This window comes from Lemur catta, chromosome 8, assembly GCF_020740605.2.
Source record: "Lemur catta isolate mLemCat1 chromosome 8, mLemCat1.pri, whole genome shotgun sequence".
Lineage (NCBI taxonomy): Eukaryota > Metazoa > Chordata > Mammalia > Primates > Lemuridae > Lemur > Lemur catta.
Window position 1 is genome coordinate 94,601,585 of NC_059135.1, and position 7,672 is coordinate 94,609,256.

General features: G+C 42.6%; 1 pseudogene; it reads right to left on the reverse strand.

Annotated features, from left to right (window-relative positions):
- Nucleotides 1-4,392: 4,392 nt before the first annotated feature.
- LOC123644289 lies at nucleotides 4,393-4,517 on the reverse strand (annotated as a pseudogene).
- Between the last annotated feature and the right edge of the window lie 3,155 nt (nucleotides 4,518-7,672).

Consider the following 7,672-nt stretch of genomic DNA (forward strand, 5'->3'; position numbering starts at 1 on the left):
CCAGAGTGCACTGCTGTCATCATAGCTCAGTGCAACTTCAAACTCCTGGGCTCAAGCGATCCTCTTGCCTTAACCTCCCAAGTAGCTGGGACTACGGGTATGTGCCACCATACCTGGATAATTTTTCTACTTTTTTTGTAGAGATGGGGTTTTGTTGTGTTGCTCAGGCTGGTCTCGAACTCCTGGCCTTCAGCGATCCTCCCACCTTGGCCTCCCAAAGTGCTAGGATTACAAGCATGAGCCAGCACTCCCAGCCTAACCATTCCCACTGTGGATCATGTGCCTTGGCAAATCCTGGCACTTAAAGTCACTCTCAAAAACATCCTCCCATGTATAGACACCCTGAATGACTGCTGTTCCTTTCCCAAAAGGCTGGAAATCTGTCCTCAATTTTACCTAACAACACAGGAGCACAGAACCGCTGGGCGTTGTTAATGTTTAAGAGACACTTACTCCTTAATACTGTGTGTAAATTGGTACAACTGTAGGGCACTTTGGCAAAGGTGATTCACCTCCTATCTGTTGTCTGCCAGGCATTGAGAAGGGTTCACAATAGGGTGGGGTGGGGTGGGATCCAGGCTCCTTAGAAGCATTTGGAAAGGTTGGGGGCATTTAGGGGTCTTCCCACTGCCTTGGTGGTGCTATCAATATTTAACACCTGCCTGTTGTAAATACTGAACATCCTGCACTGAACGGGACAGTCCACTGTGTTCCTTGTATTATTTACCATTTATTCTCCCCCCACCCTTTGCTGTGCCTTCCTGTGGGCAGAGCTGAGCTCCCCACCCTACTGACTTTAGGGCATATGATTTGCTTTGACCAGAGGAATAAGGGCAGATAGGAGACCGTGCCAGTTCCGGGCACGGTGTTAAGAGCTGTTGTATTCCCTCACTCACTCTCTCATGCTCGTACCATCTGCAAGGAGAACGCTTGCAGGCATGCACTGCTGCCTCCACCCGGGCCCTTGAATGAGGACCAGCTGTGAGACAGCAGAGTGCACCCAAGCCTGAGCCCAGCCGAGCCCCAGACCCCTGAGCAGGATGTCAGTGTTGGTGGTGAGCACTGAGATTTGTAGGTTGTTTTTTAAGCATTGTTATCACACATAACCTAATACAGTACAGACGGAAGAACTGTCCTGCCAAATGCCATGAGCACAGCCCACCCTCTGCCTGAGACACCCTGGGTACAGAAAAGGAACAAAATGGAGCTGTGGGATGAACGTGCACAGTCGACAAATCATCACGTCACAAATGAAGTAAGTGCCTTTAATGAAAGGTTGCAAGGTGGCATGAAAAGTAGGAACGTGAGGAACATCAGTGAAAGTTTTCCCCAGGGATATGACATGTAAGACTGAGGATGAGTGTGAATGTGACACAGGGTGAGGGACACACTTCCAGCCGAGGGACTTGCTGGCCAGGAGCTCGGTGTGCCTGAGGGGCTGGAGTGGGAGCTTGAGGTGTCACGTGGAGGGCCCTGAGGGCCACTGGGAGGTGGCTGAATTTTATGCTAAGCAGGAGGGCTATGAGAACTTTATTTATTTAGCCAAAACTTGTTTTGTAAGCGTATTAATTAGTCTTATCACCAGGGTCAACTTGGCTCTTGGTCTATAAAAATGAACTCTGAGTTTCAAATGGAAGGAGGCGAGAACATGCCATCAGCCCATGCTCTGCTGCCCTGGTGCCCGAGGGACTGGGCTGCATGGAGGGTGAGCCTTTCCCGAATTAATAACCCTCCACCACGGCCCCCAGTAGCCCAAAGCCTGGTCAGACACAGATCCCAGGGAGCACCCAGGCTCATGCCCTGTCACCACCCTAGTTAAAGCCAACATTTCGCCCTGAAAATACAGCAATAGCCCACTGACAGTTCTCTCCTCACCCACCCTTACCCCTCCAACTTGCTCTCCTCCCAACAAATTGGAAAACTTCTCTCTAGTGCCTTGCTTGTGCCTCTGCAGTTGCCATGGAAATACACTGTTGGGCTTTCTCACTGTTCCCAGGAGGAAGAAGAAACAGAAGATGGATAGATCTAAATGCCACCTGGGACCAGCCTACATCAGCCAAACCCCAGCTGATCTCGAGTCACAAGAGCAACTTCATCCCAGAACAGCAGAGTGTCCAGCTCAGCCCAGCCCAGTTGAGTTGACATCAAAAGCAGAAGCGCTGCCCAGCGCAGCTCAGTCAAGACCGGCCAAACCCCAGCCTATCCACAGACTCACCATCAACAAGATTCAGCTGTTTGTTGAGCTGGAAAAGGCCAGGGTCCCCCATGGTCCACGGACCAGGCCCTACAATTGTGGAGGAGCACAGGTGGCCCAACCCTCTTGCCACTGTACAAATAGCTCCATTCAGCATGTAATACCCTGAAGATCCCCATTTTGAGCAGCATTAACCTGGATTATATTTATCAAATCTTCCAGGCACTACAGTCCTCAGGATAGGTGCCTGAGTCCTGCCCCAGCCAGCAGGGCTGCCTATTTAACAGTCAGAGCCAGGTGTGGTGGCATGTGCCTATCGTCCCAACCTACTTGTGAGGTTGAAGCAGGAAGATTGCTTGAAATCAGGAGTTTGCGGCTGTAGTGTGCTATGATTGCTCTTGTGAATAGACACTGCATTCCAACCTGGGCAACATAGCCCAGGGGATCCCATCTCTTAAACACAACAAAAACAAATAAACACAACCATAGTCATCGACCCCAGTAGATGGCAGATTAACTCCTGGGAAGTCAAGAACTCTTTCTAAGTTGCCATCTTGCATGTTAATGTTCAGTGACTTCTCAATGGAGGGCTGACTTTCTGTCAATTCCCTTCAATTTCATAATTGTCCCTCTGAAATGCCCATGGTGGCCCTGTCTGGAACAGAACCTGATCTTCAGGATTCTTGATATTTGTCAATTTCTGTTAAAAAAAGAAAGTGCCTCTTGGGACAATTCTGCTTCTGGAAAGATGAAGTAGATGTAGTTTACCCTATTTTTCCCACCAAGTGCAATTAAAAATTCTGGACATTATATACAAAACAAATATAAGAAGACTCTGAGGCTGGACATGGTGGCTCATGCCTGTAATCCTAGCACTATGGAAGCCTGAGGCAGGAGGATTGCTCGAGCTCAGGAGTTCAAGACCAGCCTGAGCAAGAGTGAGACCCTGTCTCTACTAAAAATAGAAAAAAAATTAGTGAGGCATTGTGATTTGCACCTGTAGTCCCATATACTCGGGAGCTTGAGGCAAGAGGATCACTTGAGACCAGGAGTTTGAGGTTGCAGTGAGCTACAATGACGCCACTTCACAAGACTCTGTCTCAAAAAAAAAAAAAAAAAAAAAGACTGAAAGGCGGAGAGAAGAAGGCCAAGCAACTAGACAACTAGAGACCTTGGGAACAAAGAAATGACAATATGGTGGGTTCCACTGGTTTTCTTTTTGCTTCATATGAGCTGAAGAAGCTATTAACCCAGAAATGCCAACAGGTACAGACAAAAAAAAAAAGTCCCAACAAAAGCCAACAAAACTCCAAGAAAGGGGCAGACCAGCAAGACAGAAAACTCTTAGACAATAATGGCTCTATTCCAGCCAAATACCACAGAAAAAACGGGGCCCTCCCCCACATATGCCAGCGAAGTCCAAGTGGGCAGCCTAGACTTCCACCCTTATGAGGCTTAACAAGGCACCCCAACACTGCAGCCATGATGGTGTCAGAAAAGGCCAGGAAAGAAGCTGAGACTTTCAGCCCACCAGCCGCTAATGTCAGTTACTGGTAAGGTGGTGTCTGTGGAGACCACTGGGGAGACTGGATTTCCAACCCTATTCAGCAGGGATGAGGAGCTCCGAGCATTGGGTGTCAACAAAGGCCAAATGGGAAATTTCCACCCACCAGTAACAAGGCAGAGTCCTCCTTCCCTTGCTGGAGAAGCATCAGAAAAGCCAGTTAAAACAGAAGATTTAAGTAAGATCCAGAGTTTCATAGCATAATACAAAAATGTTCCAGTTTTAATAGAAAAACATTTGTCATACCAAGAACCAGGAAGATCTCAAACTGAATGAATAAAGGTAATAAACACATGCTTCTACAGTCTGAGTGTTTGTGTCCCCCTCCATTCATATATGTTGAAATCCAGTCTCCGAAGGTGTTGGTATCAGGAGGTGGGGCCTTTGGGAGGAGATTAGGTCATGAGGGCAGAGTTCTCCAGAACAGTATTAGTGATCTTATAAAAGAGGCCCCAGAGAGCTCTCTAGTCCCTTCTGCTCTATGAAGACACAGTGAAAAGATGGCCATTTGTGAACTAGGAAGTGAGGCCTCACTGGACTCATTCAGTGGCTGGCATTCAGATCTTGGACTTCCCATCCTCTAGAACTGTGAGAAATAAATCTCTATTCTTTATGAGCCACCCAGTTTTTGGCATTTTGTTACAGCAGTCTGAATTGCCAATACCAAGATGACAGAGATGTTAGAATTACTTGACAAAGATTTTAAATTCATAAGAACAGATACTACACTTGATCTTAGCCAAAAGGCTGAGAAGAGATTGACAAAGATTTTAAACCAACCATGATAAAAATTCCCCCATGAGCAATTATGAACATACTTGAAACAAATGAAAAAAAATTGTCTCAGCAAAGAAACAGAAGGTCTTGGCAATAAAACAGAAGATATAAAAAACCAAATGGAAATTTTATAATTGAAAAATACAGCAAACAAAATCAAAAGCTCAGTGTTTGGGCTAAATGGAGAATACAGAGATAAGAATCAGTGAAGTGGAAGATGGAAAAATGAAAAGTACAAACCTGAACAACAGAGAGAAAATAGGCTTAAAAATGAACAGATCCCCAGGGACCTGTGAGATTATAACAAAAGATCCAACATTATTGTCATTGGAGTCTCAGAAGAAGAGAAAGAAGGCAGGGCTGAAAAAGTACTCAAAGAAATAATGTTTGAAAATTCCCCAAATTTTGCAAGAGACATAAGCCTGTGGATTTAAGAAGGCAAGCAAACCCTAAACAGAATAAACTCAAAGAAATCCATGCTAAGACACATTATAATTAAATTTCTGAAAATTAAAGACAAAAATATGAAAACAGCCAGACAAAAAGAGGAAATTATAAGGGAAAAATAATTAGAATGACAGATTTCTCATCAAAAACCATGGGGTCCACAGAGAAGTGGCAAACTACTTTTCAAAGAAAAGAAAAAGAACTGAAAGAAAAGGTCGACCCAGAAGCCTACACCCAGTGAAAATACATTTTTAGGAATGAAAGGAAAATCAAGGCATTCTCATATGAAGGAAAATTGTTAGAATTTGTTGCCAGCAGGACTACCCTAAAAGAATGGCAAAAAATTCTCTAAACAGGAAAGAAACAATGAAAGGGAAATTTGGAACATCAGAAAGAAAGAACACAATAAGAAAAAATATGGGTAAATATATTTCTAAATTATGTTTGATTGCTGAAGCAAAAATTATACTACTGTCTAATGTGTATATAGAGGAAACATTTAATTATTACATTATAAATGGGGGAAGGTTAAAGGGACATAGGGAAGTAAGATTTCTATACTTCACTTGAGCTGGCAAAATGATGACACCAGTAGACAGTGATAAGTATATATATGATATATATATATACATATATATCATGTATATAAGATATTTAGAGCAACCACTAAAAAAGCTATGCAAAGGGATACATTCCAAACAAATATAGACAAATCAAAATGGAATTCTAAAAAATGTTCACAGGAAGACAGAAAAAGAAAACAAAAATGAAAAACAGAACAAACAGCAAAAAATGAAATGGCAAACTTAAGCACTAACACACCATAATTATATCAATATACCAATTGAAAGAGATTGGTGAGTGAATTAAAAAATATGACTGTCCAGGCACAGTGGCTCATGCCTATAATCCTAGCACTTCAGGAGGCTAAGGTGGGAAGTTTACTTGAGGCCAGGAGTTTGAGACTCGTCTGAGCAACATATCAAGACCCTGTTTCTACAAAAAATTTAAAAAAATTAGCCAAGGATGGTGGCATGCGCCAGTAGTCCCAGCTACTCTGGAGACTGAGGCAGGAGGATGGCTTGAGCCCAGAGTATGAGGCTGCAGCAAACTATGATTGCACAATTGCATGCCAGCCTGGACAGAGCAAGACCCTGTCTCTTAAAAAAAAAAAGAGCTAAAACTATAAACTCTTAGAAGAAAACATAGGGAAAAGCTTCATGACATTGAATTTTGCAATGATTTCTTGGATATGACATCAAAAGCATAGGCAACAAAAGAAAAAAATAGATAAATTGGACTTTATGAAAATTAAAGTTGTGTTTATCAAAGGACATCATCAACAGAAGAAAAAGGCAACCCATGGAATGGGAGAAAATATTTGTAAATCATACATCTGATCAGGGACTAATATCTAGAATATATAATGAACTACTAAAACTCAACAAAAAAAACAAACAGCTTAATTAAAAAATGGACAAAGGGACCTGAATAGATATTTCCTCAAAGAAAATATACTAATGGCTAATAAATGTGAAAAAATGTTCAACATCACTAGTCATTAGGAAAATTCAAATCAAAACCACAATAAGGGCTGGGCAGGGTGGCTCATGCCTGTAATCCTAGCACTCTGGGAGGCCAAGGCGGGCAGATCGTTTGAGCTCAGGAGTTCGAGACCAGCCTGAGCAAGAGTGAGACCCCCTCATCTCTACTAAAAAAATAGAAAGAAATTAGCTGGCCAACTAAAAATATACATAGAAAAAATGAGCTGGGCATGGTGGCGCATGCCTGTAGTCCCAGCTACTCGGGAGGCTGAGGCAGTAGGATCGAGTAAGCACAGGAGTTTGAGGTTGCCGTGAGCTAGGCTGATGCCACGGCACTCACTCTAGCCGGGGCAACAGAGTGAGACTCTGTCTGAAAAACAAAAAACAAACAACCACAATAAGATACCATTTCACACCCAAGAAGCTGGCCATTACACACACACACACACACACACACACACACACACACACACACACACAGAAAATAACAAGTGTTGGCAAGGAAGTGGAGAAATTGAAACCCTTATATATTGCTGGAGGGAATGTAAAAAGGCGCAGCTGCTGTGGAAGACATTATGGTGAAAACATAGAATTATGTTTAATTTTTAAAATAAACAATCATATTTAACATACGATCCAGCAATTCCACTTCCAGGTATACACCCAGAATTGAAAACAGAGACTTAACAGATACTTGTTTACCAATGTTCATAGCAGCATTACTCACAATAGCCAAAACATGGAAAAACCCCAAACATTCACTGATGGATGAATGGCAAACAAAATGTGGTATTACTCAGCCTTACAAGGGAATTAAATTCAGACACATGGATGAACCTTGAAGATATCATGTTAAGTGAAATAAACAAGACACAAAAGGAGAAATATTTTAAGATTGCACTTATATGAGGTATCTAGAATAGTCAGATTCATAGAGAAAGTCATCTTGCACACATTTTTGGTAACCTTCCTCACTTTTAGAGATAAGTATTACTAAATCTGACTTGACAAATGAGAAAAGACGCCTTCAGGAGACATTTACAAAAATCACTGTAGATATTCAGGAAAAAAATCTTTTGGCAGACTCCTGTTCCTGCTAGAATTTTAAAATTCACAATCTTTGAGTTGGCATGGATGGACATGTTG